At 34.2% G+C, this 18,576-nt stretch overlaps 1 long non-coding RNA gene across 1 annotated transcript; it reads left to right on the top strand.

Annotated features, from left to right (window-relative positions):
- The first annotated feature begins 8,635 nt into the window (after positions 1-8,635).
- On the top strand, positions 8,636-10,389 carry LOC110914693. Its single transcript, XR_002578514.2, has 3 exons — positions 8,636-9,072; positions 9,169-9,412; positions 10,271-10,389. It is a non-coding gene; the product is annotated as an uncharacterized LOC110914693 (long non-coding RNA).
- The last annotated feature ends 8,187 nt before the right edge of the window (positions 10,390-18,576 follow it).

The raw sequence follows: 18,576 nt of genomic DNA on the forward strand, positions 1-18,576 counted from the left end.
GACAAAAGAGAACATGCACTAATCGGTCTTTGTCCCGATTATGTGCCTTATGTCCAAGGCTTGATGCAAAACTACTATCGAGCCGGGGGTCTCACTGAAAGCAGCCTCTACATCTTACCCTCCTCAGAGCATACCTTAGTTTTTTTATTGGTGGGATTTACTGAGTATGATGATGATGATTTAGTACATATAACTAGATTTATTCAACCTGTATAATACATGAGGTTTATAAGAATATAACTTTTTTATTAATTAGTTTATAAAATTATATTTATCCAACCAGAGTAATATACAAGGTTATAAAATTACATTTATTTAACATGTGTAATGCACAGTGTTTTTAAAGATATAATTTTCTTTTTATTATTTAGTATATATAATTAGATTTATTCAACCGTACAAATCATGAGTTTTTATTATTTGGTATATAAAATTACATTTATTCAGTACAATACATGGGATTCTTAGAGATATAATCTATCTACTATAATAAAAGAAACCCACTTTTGGACACGTGTCATTTATTGAAAACATCCTCAAATATATATTTATTTCATATTAACTAAATAAATAAATAATAAATTAATATTAAGTCTTATCATAGTTTAATAAAATACTATCCTCAAATCTAAATTGTTAATTTAACATATATTTAAAACAAATACCTCTCTTTCATACTTATCTTATATTAAATATATAAATAATAAATTAATATTAAATGTTATCCTAATTTATTAAAAAAATATTTTTTTGTTATTTGGTATACAAAATTATACTTATTCAACTCGTGTAAACCGCGGGGTTTTTAAAAATTTAACTTTTATTATTTACTATATAAAGTTACATTTATATAATCCGTGTAATACACGAAGTTTTTAAAGATATAATTTTTTTTACCATTTGTTATGTAAAATTAGATTTATTCAACACATGTAATACACGGGGTTTTTAAGGATATAATTTTTTATTATTTGGTAGATTTTTCAACCCGACTATACACGGGTTTTTTAAAGATATGACGTTTTTAGTATTTAATAAACAAAATTACTTTTATTTAATCTGTGTAATACACATGGTTTTAACGATATAACTATTTTTTAGATTTATTCAACACGTGTAATATACGGAGTTTTTAAGAATGTAATTTTTTTCTCATTTGGTAGATTTATTCAACCCGATTATACACGGGTTTTTTAAAGATACGACGTTTTTAGTATTTAGTATACAAAATTACATTTATTTAATCTGTGTAATACACATGGTTTTTAAAGATATAACTTTTTTTATTATTTGATATATAAAATTACATTTATTTAACCCGTACAATATGCGAGTTTCATAAAGATATAACTTTTTTATTATTTAATATATAAAATTACATTTATTCAACCCGTGTAATACACGGGGTTCTAACCTAGTTATTATATATTTAAAAAACCAAGTTGTTAACACTACTAAACTTTTATTGTATTTCATTTTGACCATTCAAATTTTATCTTTCACAATTAATGGTTATCTGAAAATAAAGGGATTTACGGTTAAGTTGTACCCCTCCATTCAAAATTGAAGTGAGTGACATGATCGAAATTTAGTTGAAACTTTTGGGATCACATTATAAATTATTAAATACTACATATACATAAAAAGACATAGTAAGAGTAAAGTGTAAATTTTTACGCCCATGAGAAATTACGAGGTTATATATTTTTATTTACGTATGTATTAGTATATATTTAACTTGTTTTTATTAATTTGCAATTTTAAAGATAAATGTCTTTATTTTTGTTATTTAAAAAAAACAAATATATATTCAGTTTTTTCTCACTCTCAATTTCTAAATTGTTTTGGGTGTTGATGTGCATCTTTCTTAACGTGTATTATAGTGTTTTGCATAAAATAAAGTAACTAATATTACAAATTACATTACAACTTAAAGCCCTTCATAGAAAGAAAAAAAAAACATCTCAGATTTGCTTATTTTTAAAATTTTTGTTTTTTACCAAGTAAAATTTGAACTATGTTATTCTTGAATTTAGAATATAAAAAAATTGTAAATGTAGAAGATATACAACTTACTAGATTTAGTAAATCGGCTTATTCTAATTTTATTTTAAATTTATTACACAAAAAAATATATAAATAATTAAAAAAAACTCATTTGTATTACAACCAGTCTAGAGGCTTATTGTTGGTCGTTCATAAGCATAGTTTAACTGGAATGTTAGGGAACCATTGCAGCGTAAAAATATCATACAATCAAGAAAATGTCAAAAAAAATCCTAAAAATAAAGGAGTATATGGTACAAAAAAGTTGTTTTGGATGAAAATGACAAACACGCTCAAACCTCAGAAACGATTTTGGCAATTTACTGTATACTCTATCTATCTTGAATGGTAAAGTGGGTGCAATTTCTATATTACATCCCTCCTGTTTTTTCTTTGATACTTTCATCCTTGACTTTTTTGTAGTTTTGTTTGCATTTTCTATACTACATCTCTCCTTTTTTTTCTTAATATCACCTAAAATATCTATTACTTATAAATAGATATTTAACATACACATGTTATAGTTTAAGGTTTATATGTTAAACTATCTAATGTCATTTTCACGTTTTGACCTAAAGTTTTTCAGAACGAGTCGGGTCAAATATAATATATTTTCATACGTATGTTTAGAGTAATGTACGGATAGTCCCTGTGGTTTGGTGAAATTTCACCTTTAGTCCCCAACTTTTCAAAATTACACTCATAGTCCCTATGGTATGAGAAGTTGTTACTCGGATAGTCTCCAAACTGGATGAAGGTTACTCGGATAGTCCCTGTGGTTTGACAAGTTGTTACTCGGATAGTCCTTGTCATTTCACACCCACATAACCAGAAAAACTAACCTCCATCCGCTTTGGGGACTATCTGAGTAACAACTTGTCAAACCACTAGAACTAAGAGTGTAATTTTAAAAAGTTGGGGACCAAAGGTGAAATTTCACCAAACCACATGGACTATCCGTGCATTTTACTCTTATTTTTATGTACATTTTTAGTTGTTCTATGTTTTAAGGTAAATTAGAAAAAATTATTTACTCAGGTGCTTAACTTATGTATATGTCAATATAAATTCACATTTCAAGGCAAAGAACATAAATTTACTTTTTGAGATAGTTTTTTTCATAAATTAGCTGGATCAAATGTAATATGTTTTTGATGCTTATTTTTATGTACGTTTTCAACAGTTCTACGTTTTGACGTATGAGTTACCGTAGGTTTTAACGCCAGTAAGTCTTGTTTCAAAGGTAAAGGTGGTGTAGTGGTTAGGAGGAATCCCACTAAACGAACCAACCCGGGTTCGATTCCATTTCTTTTATAAAGTATAAATTCGATTTACGTTACTTTTTTATCCAACTGAAATGCTTATATAGGTTACACTAAGTTAGACATGATATGTTGAAACACGATGGTTGACGCCTTACGGACCCGCGTGTCATATAATATATACATACAAAAAGTAATTCAAGACACAATGATTTGGATCACACCTGTTGAAAAAGTAATAGCCCTTCAAATTATCTATATATTATCTATATATTAATAAACCAAGCTAATGAATAGTGCTTGGTTTATTGCACCATTCATTGGCTGCCATGTGACAATTTTTTTATTGTTTTTTCAGTACGGTCAAGTTCGGTATTAGTACATTAAAGCAAAAAATCGACACCAGCCTGATACAGAAAACGCTAAAAGTCGGTACCGAATTTATATTGAAATTCATTTAGTTCGGGAAATTCGGTACTGCTACCCGATAACATTTGCTCATCCCTGATCACGGGTACCGTACGGACAACGGTATCGTACAACTTTTTTTGTTGATTTTCTTCAACTTTTAGTAATTTCATTTTTTTTAGTTTTAGGGGTAGGAATGAGTTACTGGGTTTTAGTGGTTTTAAACACTTGAGTTCAAAATAAAAAAGTTTAACGCTCCTACTCATTAACCGCTCATTTATAACGTTTTGAGTCTATATGTTTTAACCACTTGAGTCCAATATCAAAAGTACAAGTGTTAAAAAACTGGACTTAAACGTTATAGTAAAATGCACAGATAGTCCCCGTGGTTTTGCAAAATAACACCAATAGTCCCTAACTTTTGGAAATTACACCGGCGCTCCCTGTGGGTTGAGAGTTTGTTACTGATAGTCCCTGGAGTGGATGACGGTTAGTTTTCTCCGTTAAGTGGATGTGAAATGACAAATTTACCCTTCATCTTCTCCACTCTATAAAAACAAAACAACCCAACCCCACCCACCCCCACCTTTTTCTCTGTTTTCCCCCACCATTAAGCACCACCCACCTACACCACAAGTGTAACGCCACGTATTTACGTGTATGCTCATTAACTTTGCTAGCCCACCTTGACAATTATAGCGCTATAGGATTTACGCACCGCTCGTTAAACTTGGGGTATTGTTAAGTTAAACATTTACCATCCCGCTATCAATTGGGATTAGGCTATTTTATGCGTTGGATTCTTGGGTTTGATCATAGTGTATGCCAAAATTGCATACTAGTAATTCACATATTATGAATCATGTTGGATTTGAGCCTTTTATTCTATTAAGCTATGTAAACAAACTTGTATACTCGCTCTTTGCTTTTGCATTGAACTCTATTTTAATACATGTTGCAGGTTGATTATTGAAGTATGGATGAATGATGAAACAAGTTTAGGGTGGACTAGATACACACCTAGATTTATCTATCTTTTGTTTGCTATGTTATTTGTTGAAACAATGTTGTTATTTCCTTTGAAATCTTGTATGACATTTAGTTTTTAAATGAAATTTGAATTTAATTAAATATTGTCACATAGTGTTATGACGTCTCTAGCAATCTATACACACTTCGTCTCATCCCGATGTTTCCGCCATCGGTTGGGGTGTGACAGATTGGTATCAGAGCCATAACTATAGGGAATTAGGAAAAGTAGGAATGCTTTAACCTAGTCTATAGTTTTAGAGCTTTATTCGTATGTTTTGCTTGAAACTACTTGCATGCTACTTTATTTGCTTTTATTGATTCTCTTTTGATCTTTTAAGCATGATTTGCCACTTGTGTGTTAAAGCTTGACATGCTATAATTGTTTTATTATGTGTCAATATTTGTTTCATGGTTCTCTCATTTATGTGTTATTTGTGACATACTTTTATGAGTTAATAATTGTTTCATTATTCCATTCTTTATGTGCCATTCTTGACATGTTTATACTTGTTCGTCTAATCCTTAACATACACTTTTCCTCATACATTTTACTCGATTAATCTAAATCCGACAACTCATATTGTACAAAAGAGACGAGTTTACCAAAATAGGCGTGAAACCCACAATTTGGTAAACAACTCTCATCCCGCTTGATTTCATTTTGTTGCACGAAATTACACCATTAAGTTAGGAGTGAAATCCACATCTTAATGGAAATTTCAAATTTCAAATTCAATTTCTAGTGGACCAATGTTAACGTGTCGAAATTAAATTTTGACCCAACGAGTACCAACCACATTTAGGGTACGAAGTCGTCAAGTTAGGGGTGAAACCCGCACCTCGTTGACTAGTCCCACTCCTTGATTTTTATAAATCTCGCTAAGTCTCGAATTTTCGATTGAATTGGGGCATGTAGTAACCGGAAGGGTGAATATCGTTAACCGACTTGTCGGCGAGAGTATTTCACCTATTAGGCCAAAGCATGTTTTCAATTTCAAAGGACCTTTCGACCACTTTGGTTAGTCAACGTTCCATTTTGGAACCATCCAAGTTCTTTTTATCAAACTTACGCTTCATTATTCTCGATCTTTTATGATGAAACTCTCTCTTGTCAATTTTGAACCATTTTTGAGATTTCATTTTTGCGCACACATCATACTATTACTTTTCATACGATTATGCATTACTAACATGCATAATTTCTCGTAATTTCAATTACATTTTTTCTTTTTTGTAACAACAAGTGGAGACATATCGTCGAGATAGGAGTGATTTCCTTACCTTGACGATTAACTCCGCTTCTTTTCTCATCTTACAACGACCTCACCAATGGGTTAGGGGTGATTCCCTTACCTAGGTGATCGTTACCGATACTTTCTTTTAATAGACTATGTTATGTAAACACGATCATTTATACATCTAAATCGTTTATCATTAGTCAAATCTCTAAGTATTTCAAAATTCATTGTTCATATGAATGATCTTCTTACCCTGCAATCTATATTTTCATATAGCTTACACACGGGAATTTTTTAACTTTTCCGTAGACACTTGTTTCTCAATATTCAAAATTTCGCGAAATACTACTCGTCAACTTAGTCGGTCTAACAAATCCATTGCCCACGAATTTTGTATTCAACATAACTAATAAAACAAGCTCATCACATATCATTAAACTAGAGATTTTCTATTTTTAATTGAGAATCAAATCAACTTTTTCGCACACACCTATAAAAATATTACCAGTATTATTTAAGCATTTACTAAAACTCCTTTTCAAAACCAATAAAACATTTTTCAACAATCACTAAGCTCGTATACCAAACTCCTTTTTCTAAGGATCAACTTTTCCTCAAGAATCTATAAACTTCAAAACTTTCTAATATAAAAGTTACTTAAAACGATGCAAGCTTGTTAACCCCAAGAACTTTTCAAAACCTCGCTCGATACGCCAATTAAATTCAAAACACGCGGGCAAGGAAACTTCATAGGAACCGACAAGTTCTCAACTATGTAAATTCTTTTAAAACCATAATAGCATTTCCATTCTTTTACAAAGTATCATTTCGCATAATCAAAAGATGTTTTCTTTTACATTCTCCTTACATTCACAAACTAGATTTTATATTCCATGACAACTCAATCTATTTTAACTTCACGTTTTGCGCAAACAACTATATATGTATATCATTTTACACGTTTTAATCAATATCTCACAACAATCTCACGCACGTCACTCGTTCTTTTTTTTCTTTCATACTCAAAACTTTTAATCTTTTACGCGCATAAACTTGTGTATTTCGATTTATATTGTAAACAAAATCATTAATTCCTATATCCATATTTATACATTTTATGCCTTCACTTATGTTCACACCTAAACATTTAAGTTATACTCGTGATTCAAAGTTCATACATGTTACGTTTATACATACACTCGCTATTTTATGTTGTATTCATGTTTATACTACGTTCAAATTCATACATTTTATGTTTTCATATACACTTATACAACTTCGTTTACACTTATATTCATGCACATATATTTTGTTCATACTTAAACCTTCATGTTTTACATTTGAAACCACGTTCATATCGATGCTCATGCATCTTATGTTTATACTCATACTTATATATGTATTCATACTCACACAATTCATACTCACATCTATAAGATTTATGTTATACTCGTACTCACATATATACTCTAGTTTATACGATTTATGTTTATACTCCCGTTTATTCGTTTATGCTCAGAATTTGTACTCACATTTTCCGTACACGTTATGTTTATACTTGTACTCGTACTCGTATTCATACGTTTGTGTTATGCTCACATGCGTGTTCATATTAAGGCTTATACTATGCTTATGTTTTTATTCATACTCAAAATTTATACGTTCGCACCTGTACGCGAGCGAAACCCGAGGGATTCGCTTGCGTTGGTCTTATACTATTTGGAACACAAATGTGCTTATATGCTACTTTTCTATACACTCGCAATCTTATTTTCAAAATTTATGCATACATTGATTCATACGCAACTAGTACAAGATATGCGGATCATGCGACGATTGTTATAATCGCGGGTGCACACGGGATTATAGTAATAAGCGCATGAGAACCATAGAGTGTACTGCTGCGTATGGTAAGACACGGAACGTAACATGACACGAATAACGAAACGGACGTAACATGGTCAAAACATTGTGGATACGCCGCTGGTACTTCCTATATATAAGTGTTTTCACCATGTTACCAAACTCTCGTAAAACGTGCCATGAGAAATTCAGTGTTTTGCAGACCCTTTGACCTAATACAACCTTTAAACAGCTCACAAACGCATTATATCCGATTATCCACGACGAGACCTCATTCTTAACACTACTTTCGTCTATCCGATACTTAAGCTATTCTTATACTCATAATCGTAAGTAGATCAATCGTTCACCCTCATACCCTATTATTCTTCGTTGTCCTTTTTACAAGCCTCAACTTTTATTTTATTTTTTACAATCCTCTTCGGTTTGCCAAAACCCTTTCAAGTCCTCGTTCTGAATAAATTTCGGGACGAAATTCCCTAAAGAAGGGGAGACTATAACGCCCCGTATTTACGTGTTCCCTTGTAAAAAATAATAATAATAATAAAATACAAATAAAAATAAATAATAATAATAATAATAAAAATAATAATAATAATAATAATAATAATAATAATAATAATAATAATAAATTACGACATGTTACGACGTTCGGGTCGATAAAGGGGCTTTAGAATTTTTATTGGACCGCTCAAAACACGCTAACGGGTCCTGGGCCCAACCCACTTAATATAACCCTAGAATAAAAACTAGTTATAATCTTCAACTCTTTTTATAAAACCCTAACCTTCACTGTATATGCAGCCACACGTTCATGTCACCTCCTATTCCCTTTCAAGTCTGCTAATCCAAGGAACACTCACAACACAAACATGAGGACCCTTATCTTTTCATCCCTGTAACTCTTAAATGTTACCACAGACACCAAATCCCACCTCTCCTCCACCTCGATCACTGATCGGCGACCACAAGGAAGGCCGGCGATGGTAGCCGACACCCCACTCCTCCGACAGCACTCACCCCGCTTCACAGTCCCCCTCATCCGATGAACATCAGTGGCAGTGGCGGTGTGATTCTCAGCAGCGACGAAGATGGTGTCGAGTGGCGGTTCAAGCAGGAGAAAGGGAGCGGCGTCGCCGCTCACGGCGGCGGTAGTGGAGGCGACGACGGTGGTGCCCGTTGTCTCGAGTTCGGTTCTCCGTCAAACACTCGACAAAGCTCCGGTAAGCTTTAACCTTTTAATGTTCTTTATCAGATCCCTTCTAGTTCTATGTTTCTTCGGTTTGTCATGTGATGTTTCTTCTCCGGTGGTGTAATAGTGACGATGATGATGTTTGATGGACGGTGGTTGTGGCCCGAGTGACAAACCTCCGCCGCCAATCGGCGACCGGAGACACCACTTCAGTGGTGACGCGGTGGTGATGGTTCAGCGTGGTGCGACATCGGCAATGGTGGTGGACAATATTTTTGGATCGAGTTTTGTTTGGGTCAGCTTAGTTCTGTTTCAGGTCTTGAGCTTCGGTTCCGGTCATCATCAGTCTTGTTGTTCTCGATTTGTATTCGGTATATTCTTTTCTGTCCTTTGTTGGTTTTTTTATGTTTAACGATCCGCTTTAATAACACATAGAAACAATTGGTGTTTTAATTGAAAGTGATGAATGATATAACGCAGTGGGATTATGTTCGGTTTGTTTTAAATGGTGAAGGTTGGCATCTCATCACAAGTTATATGAAAAACAAATCCAACCTTATCACAAATGGAAAGGGTTCGGATGTCGGGTCAAACCGGTCAACACGAGCTCAGTAAAATTTAAACTACGCGAATCTTGTAACTTTTATACTTTAAATCAGTATTACTTATGTAAAACCGAGCTCGAATCGATATAGTTAGTAACTAATTATATTTTGTTTTGGCACATGCTTATATACATTGTTTACAAACGTTGATTAATCGTTGAATTTTGAGTATTATATCGACAACTTGTATTGTCGGGATCGTCCAAAAACAGAGGAAACTCTGCCCGTTTTTCGTAAAATTCCGTAAATCGAAACGCGTTAATTTTGTAAAACAAAACCTTTCGAAGTTCTAATATTTTTATAAACTATAAATAAAATATACACTATTATTGTTTTATGTTAATTAATGGTCGAACCACTAATGAAAATGTATTGTATTCAATTAAATTTTTATAACAATAATTATAAATGTAATTTATTTAATTAATTATTTATTTAATTTCTTTTCTTTTTGACAAAACTTCTATAATATTATTGATAAACTTAGATTAAAATCTTTGTATAAACTTTATATACGAAAAAAATATATATATACTTAACCATCGACTAGTTATACTCTAAGTTCTACTTCGAATCCTCTGTCCTAGTTTCCGAATACTCATACACCTTCGCTTGCCCATATAGGGTGACATCGGTGTTCCATCATCCTAACCTCACACTCGTCGACACTTGGATAATCGGAAGACTTAGCAATTTTGTGAGTATACTCGATCCCTTTTTCCCCTTTTCACTTTGGGATGCAAATGTATAACTATGCAAACATCTTTAAACTAAACTAAACATACTCAATCCTTGTACAAACATGAAACTAATGTGCTTTACTTATGATTCTTGTATGCTCTATTTGAACGATTTGGAACGTATATGCTCATTAACTTTGCTAGCCCACCTTGACAATTATAGCGCTATAGGATTTACGCACCGCTCGTTAAACTTGGGGTATTGTTAAGTTAAACATTTACCATCCCGCTATCAATTGGGATTAGGCTATTTTATGCGTTGGATTCTTGGGTTTGATCATAGTGTACGCCAAAATTGCATACTAGTAATTCACATATTATGAATCATGTTGGATTTGAGCCTTTTATTCTATTAAGCTATGTAAACAAACTTGTATACTCGCTCTTTGCTTTTGCATTGAACTCTATTTTAATACATGTTGCAGGTTGATTATTGAAGTGTGGATGAATGATGAAACAAGTTTAGGGTGGACTAGATACACACCTAGATTTATCTATCTTTTGTTTGCTATGTTATTTGTTGAAACAATGTTGTTATTTCCTTTGAAATCTTGTATGACATTTAGTTTTGAAATGAAATTTGAATTTAATTAAATATTGTCACATAGTGTTATGACGTCTCTAGCAATCTATACACACTTCGTCTCATCCCGATGTTTCCGCCATCGGTTGGGGTGTGACAGATTGGTATCAGAGCCATAATTATAGGGAATTAGGAAAAGTAGGAATGCTTTAACCTAGTCTATAGTAGAGCTTTATTCGTATGTTTTGCTTGAAACTACTTCAACTTTATTTGCTTTTATTGATTCTCTTTTGATCTTTTAAGCATGATTTGTCACTTGTGTGTTAAAGCTTGACATGCTATACTTGTTTTATTATGTGTCAATATTTGTTTCATGGTTCTCTCATTTATGTGTTATTTGTGACATACTTTTTATGAGTTAATAATTGTTTCATTATTCCATTCTTTATGTGCCATTCTTGACATGTTTATACTTGTTCGTCTAATCCTTAACATACACTTTTCCTCATACATTTTACTCGATTAATCTAAATCCGACAACTCATATTGTACAAAAGAGACGAGTTTACCAAAATAGGCGTGAAACCCACAATTTGGTAAACAACTCTCATCCCGCTTGATTTCATTTTGTTGCACAAAATTACACCATTAAGTTAGGAGTGAAATCCACATCTTAATGGAAATTTCAAATTTCAAATTTCAAATTCAATTTCTAGTGGACCAATGTTAACGTGTCGAAATTAAATTTTGACCCAACGAGTACCAACCACACTTAGGGTACGAAGTCGTCAAGTTAGGGGTGAAACCCGCACCTCGTCGACTAGTCCCACTCCTTGATTTTTATAAATCTCGCCAAGTCTCGAATTTTCGATTGAATTGGGGCATGTAGTAACCGAAAGGGTGAATATCGTTAACCGACTTGTCGGCGAGAGTATTTCACCTATTAGGCCAAAGCATGTTTTCAATTTCAAAGGACCTTTCGACCACTTTGGTTAGTCAACGTTCCATTTTGGAACCATCCAAGTTCTTTTTATCAAACTTACGCTTCATTATTCTTGATCTTTTATGATGAAACTCTCTCTTGTCAATTTTGAACCATTTTTGAGATTTCATTTTTGCGCACACATCATACTATTACTTTTCATACGATTATGCATTACTAACATGCATAATTTCTCGTAATTTCAATTACATTTTTTCTTTTTTGTAACAACAAGTGGAGACATATCGTCGAGATAGGAGTGATTTCCTTACCTTGACGATTAACTCCGCTTCTTTTCTCATCTTACAACGACCTCACCAATGGGTTAGGGGTGATTCCCTTACCTAGGTGATCGTTACCGATACTTTCTTTTAATAGACTATGTTATGTAAACACGATCATTTATACATCTAAATCGTTTATCATTAGTCAAATCTCTAAGTATTTCAAAATGCATTGTTCATATGAATGATCTTCTTACCCTGCAATCTATATTTTCATATATCTTACACACGGGAAATTTTTAACTTTTCCGTAGACACTTGTTTCTCAATATTCAAAATTTCGCGAAATACTACTCGTCAACTTAGTCGGTCTAACAAATCCATTGCCCACGAATTTTGTATTCAACATAACTAATAAAACAAGCTCATCACATATCATTAAACTAGAGATTTTCTATTTTTAATTGAGAATCAAATCAACTTTTTCGCACACACCTATAAAAATATTACCAGTATTATTTAAGCATTTACTAAAAATCCTTTTCAAAACCAATAAAACATTTTTCAACAATCACTAAGCTCGTATACCAAACTCCTTTTTCTAAGGATCAACTTTTCCTCAAGAATCTATAAACTTCAAAACTTTCTAATATAAAAGTTACTTAAAACGATGCAAGCTTGTTAACCCCAAGAACTTTTCAAAACCTCGCTCGATACGCCAATTAAATTCAAAACACGTGGGCAAGGAAACTTCATAGGAACCGACAAGTTCTCAACTATGTAAATTCTTTTAAAACCATAATAGCATTTCCATTCTTTTACAAAGTATCATTTCGCATAATCAAAAGATGTTTTCTTTTACATTCTCCTTACATTCACAAACTAGATTTTATATTCCATGACAACTCAATCTATTTTAACTTCACGTTTTGCGCAAACAACTATATATGTATTTCATTTTACACGTTTTAATCAATATCTCACAACAATCTCACGCACGTCACTCGTTCTTTTTTTTCTTTCATACTCAAAACTTTTAATCTTTTACGCGCATAAACTTGTGTATTTCGATTTATACTGTAAACAAAATCATTAATTCCTATATCCATATTTATACATTTTATGCCTTCACTTATGTTCACACCTAAACAATTAAGTTATACTCGTGATTCAAAGTTCATACGTGTTACGTTTATACATACACTCGCTATTTTATGTTGTATTCATGTTTATACTACGTTCAAATTCATACATTTTATGTTTTCATATACACTTATACAACTTTGTTTACACTTATATTCATGCACATATATTTTGTTCATACTTAAACCTTCATGTTTTACATTTGAAACCACGTTCATATCGATGCTCATGCATCTTATGTTTATACTCATACTTATATATGTATTCATACTCACACAATTCATACTCATATCTATAAGATTTATGTTATACTCGTACTCACATATATACTCTAGTTTATACGATTTATGTTTATACTCCCGTTTATTCGTTTATGCTCAGAATTTGTACTCACATTTTCCGTACACGTTATGTTTATACTTGTACTCGTACTCGTATTCATACGTTTGTGTTATGCTCACATGCGTGTTCATATTAAGGCTTATACTATGCTTATGTTTTTATTCATACTCAAAATTTATACGTTCGCACCTGTACGCGAGCGAAACCCGAGGGATTCGCTTGCGTTGGTCTTATACTATTTGGAACACAAATGTGCTTATATGCTACTTTTCTATACACTCGCAATCTTATTTTCAAAATTTATGCATACATTGATTCATACGCAACTAGTAAAAGATATGCGGATCATGCGACGATTGTTATAATCGCGGGTGCACACGGGATTATAGTAATAAGCGCATGAGAACCATAGAGTGTACTGCTGCGTATGGTAAGACACGGAACGTAACATGACATGAATAACGAAACGGGCGTAACATGGTCAAAACATTGTGGATACGCCGCTGGTACTTCCTATATATAAGTGTTTTCACCATGTTACCTGTCACACCCCGATTTCCACGTGTATCACCGGTGGGCCCGGTGGGGGATTACCGTGACGATGTTGGCAACAATATAGTCAACCACACAATTATATAAATGCACAGCGGAAGCTTAAAGATAAATATATATAAACTTCAACCTCTGGTTGTAATATCAAATGTATTACAGAAGTCGAATATATCCACAGCGGATCAAATAATAAAGTATTGTTCATTCAGACACAGCATCGAGTTTGCGAGACTATTTACGATGCTTAGGAACCAATACCAGCCCATTTCGTATAGTACCTGCACTTAATCTTTTTGGGGAAAATACGTCAGTTTACACTGGTAAATACGTTCAACTGACACATTTGAAAATGTTTATTAAAATTGATTTGAATGCACAAGGCACAAACTCTTTTATAACTTGGGAAAATTATTAAAATCTTGTGAACGTTTTACATGTTCTTTTATGCGTTCAGTAGCCCGGGTCGTGCCGGGTTAAAGATTAATAGACACACCACATTGCGTAAAACCATAGTATAAAAACCAACGGCTACGTCTTTTAATTAAATGTCGACAATATATACCGGGTGTACGCCTACACCGGGATGTCGATGGTCGTGGCCATTTCGTAAAATGATGCCAAGGATATCCGGGACAACGGTCATTAACCCCCCAAAGGCTTTTAAGAAACAAAACTGTTTAAATGAGCCGATCATATTATTTAATTAACCACCTAAGCAATGGAAAAATATAATGCTCAATCAAGCGGTATTAACATACCGTATCCCAAGCCCGTATAGGGGAAATAAGTTAAAGTATTTACCTTTGCAAGTATATTCCTTAATTTGATTAAATCGCCGATAGCTTTTACTGGGGCTCCTAATCTGGAACGAAGGTTTTAATTAACCTCTTAGAATCCTAACGAGTCTTTATATTGGCCGTAGCCTAGACCGGTTGGTTCCGGATTATAAATATGGTTTAATCGCGCGGAAAGGCGAAAACCAAGAATGGAGGGTGATTCTGACCCAACAAGTTCAGATACTTGTGTTATATGGGTTTATGGTTCACACTCTGGAATTTGGGGTTCAAATAATATAATTTGACCCGTATCGGCTAATTTATGAAAACTAGTTTCATAAGCCGAACCGTGCGCGCAATAGGCGAAACGGTTAACCATGAGAGTCTTACGGTTACTTCCTAAGTCAATATGCCTTAAAGAGGTTGTGGTATCAGTAGGATACCTTCCGTGATGCCCGTAACGAGTTTAAGTTATTATTACGCCCCGTAGGGGTTTTTCGGTTATTTTAAAGACTTTTAAAGAGCTTTTCGAGTTCTACAGGAAATCTGAGTTTCCCGAACAGTTTGTAAAGTCTAAAATACTTTATTTATTATTTAAAATCAGTAGCAACTGGAATCGGGTCAAAAGACCTTGTAGAACTCAAGTTTTGGCCAAAAAGGGCATATTCGGTATTTACCGAACCGTAGCCATAACCGCAGGTTATGAGCGAGGTAAAAATTATTAAAAATCTTTAAAATTCCCAAAATATTAATTTATAACAGTGGGTAAAAGTTTTGGTGACGAAATCTTGGTTTAGATAGGCGTTATGCTAATTGCGCCTTTTATTACAAAAGTTTATTCTAATTGCGCTAATTAGCATAACTCTCATTCTAGACCTCGGATTGACGTGAAACTTTAAGGACATGCTTATAATTTAATAAGCAAGGTTCTGGTCCGTTCACGTGTCCGAAATACTCGTTTTATTTTCGAAATGGCGTTACGGTCAACTTTTAGGCGATTAACGGAAACACGTAAAAGACTCGGACAAATCATGAACCGATCACAGAGGTCTATACCATCATGTGACCTGGTCCTAAGAGAGTCCTAAGGCACATCTATACCTCACTAAAACGGGTCAGAACTGCAGTCAAAGCAAAAGTCAACCTTTTGCGACATTCGGCTCCGAACCGGTTCAACATAGCAAATGGTCGATTCAAACGAGCGCAAACAAGTTTATATTCTTAATATCATGTTTTATGAGTGTCTAAACAGGTTTCATAGCATACACATTACAGATTATGCATAAATCGCGAAAATAGCTTTCTGTTGACTTTTTAACCGCATGTTTGACTCGATATTGACATAGTTAGAGTGGTGATCAGAGGGAACCCTTTTAGAGGTTTATTACCCACATTAATACCAACTCATAACTACCTTTTATTCGTCATAAGACAGAACCATCACGGATTTATTTAATAGTCAAACCGTATTTACGACGGTTTGGTTTTTAGCTATATACTAAGCATAATTCAAACCACAAAGGTTCTAAGGAACTTACAGAAGTTAAGACTTGATTATAGAGCAGAGAAAAAGACTTGAAAGCTTTTGGAATGATCAGATAGAAGTGTTTGAGTTGTGATGAAAGTTGTGAGCACAAGGTGCTTATTTATAGCCAAGGACAAGCCTTTAGATCATTACAACTCATGCTATAGATGAATGTGGATCAGTGGCATGTGTCCTAGAGGATTATGGGTCGAGTAGGGGGCAACCATACCTCTGAAAAACCCATCACTTCATGTTTGGCCGCTTAACAAAGCCAACAGCCACATTTCTGTCGCTGGGCGCTGCTTACGGACCGTATGGCTTCGGCCTTGCGGTCCGTAAGCCATAGGCGGATCTCAGCAATCATTCCCCCTCCTTACGGTCCGTAAGGCATACCCTTTACGGTCCGTAAGGGGTTAAAATTAAATCTTTTTCAAATCTTTTTGTAATGATTAAGAATCTTGGTAATTAATTACCTGACCTTTCGGGTTTGAAGGGGTAACTTTGTGATAAGGCCCTCAATTAATTACGATTAGGGACCTCACCTTATTTACCCGTATTGTTAAGCCCCTGGTTAATTTATTTATTATTCAGAACGCCTTAATTTATATCATTGACGCTTTTAACCCTTCTCTTACGAATTCGATCGTAATTTTCTTGTTTCATAACGAAACTTCGCGAAATTTATATATTATATTCTAGTGAGTGTAAAATACTGTTACAAAGCTTTGGGAACGTTAAAGGGTCACTCAGAGGTATAATTTAAACATGTTGACACAGTTAACCCCTGCAGCTTGTAATCTCTCACTTTCTTTCGCGTTTCGCTTCCGTACGATTTATGATTTATTCGTTTGAAGGTACAAGCATTATTTAGGGTTATTATACAGTATATTTTCCCTTGTTGACATTTATAACCATCGAATTTACATACTTTCAAGGTTTGTCAAAATTAGTCCTTTGTTTATTATAGATGCCACGTGTAATCAAATGACACGTGTTAACACATCATTGGACACAAAAATTCGAGGTGTTACATCCTCACCCTATTAAAATAAATCTCGACCCGAGATTTACTCAAATAAATAGGGGTATTTCTCTTTCATTGTAGTTTCGACTTCCCACGTATATTCAGGACCTCTACGAGCATCCCATTTGACTTTTACAATTGGTACGTGCTTTCTGCGAAGCTTCTTTACCTGCCGATCCTCAATCGACAAAGGTTTTTCTATAAACTTTAAGCTCTCATCTATCTGCACATCTGTATGTGGGATCACCAATGATTCATCGGCGAAGCACTTCTTGAGATTGCAGATGTGAAACACATTATGGATTCCATTGAGCTCTTCAGGAAAATTCAATTTATAGGCAACTGATCCGACACGTTCAATGACCTCAAAAGGTCCTATGTACCTCGGACTCAGTTTACCTTTCTTGCCGAAACGCATCACCCCCTTCCAGGGCGATACCTTAAGCAACACCTTTTCACCTACCTCGAAGTGAAGATCCTTACGTTTTGGATCGGCGTAGCTTTTCTGCCTGTCACGGGCAGCCTTGAGACGTTCCCGGATTTGGACAATCTTGTCCGTCGTTTGGAAAACTATCTCTGGTCCCGATAATTGGACCTCTCCTACTTCCGCCCAACAAACCGGCGATCTACATTTCCTACCATATAATGCCTCGAAAGGCGCAGCCTTTATGCTGGTGTGGTAGCTATTATTGTAGGAGAATTCGATTAGGGTTAGGTTCTTATCCCAGTTACCACCTAAATCGATCGCACATGCACGAAGCATGTCTTCTAGCGTTTGGATAGTACGCTCACTTTGACCGTCCGTCTGTGGATGGTAAGCCGTACTAAAGTTTAAGCGCGTGCCCAAAGATTGCTGGAAACTCTTCCAGAAATGTGACGTGTACCTGGTATCCCTGTCGGAGATAATGGTCACAGGTATGCCGTGTAAAGCTACAATCTTATCGACATATAGTTGGGCTAACATATCGGAGCTATATGTCTCCTTGATGGGTAAGAAATGAGCTGATTTAGTCAGCCTATCGACTATGACCCATATCGTGTCGTTTCCTTTCCTGGTTTTCGGTAACTTGGTAATAAAATCCATAATTACACATTCCCA

The sequence above is a fragment of the Helianthus annuus genome, chromosome 15 (assembly GCF_002127325.2).
Source record: "Helianthus annuus cultivar XRQ/B chromosome 15, HanXRQr2.0-SUNRISE, whole genome shotgun sequence".
Lineage (NCBI taxonomy): Eukaryota > Viridiplantae > Streptophyta > Magnoliopsida > Asterales > Asteraceae > Helianthus > Helianthus annuus.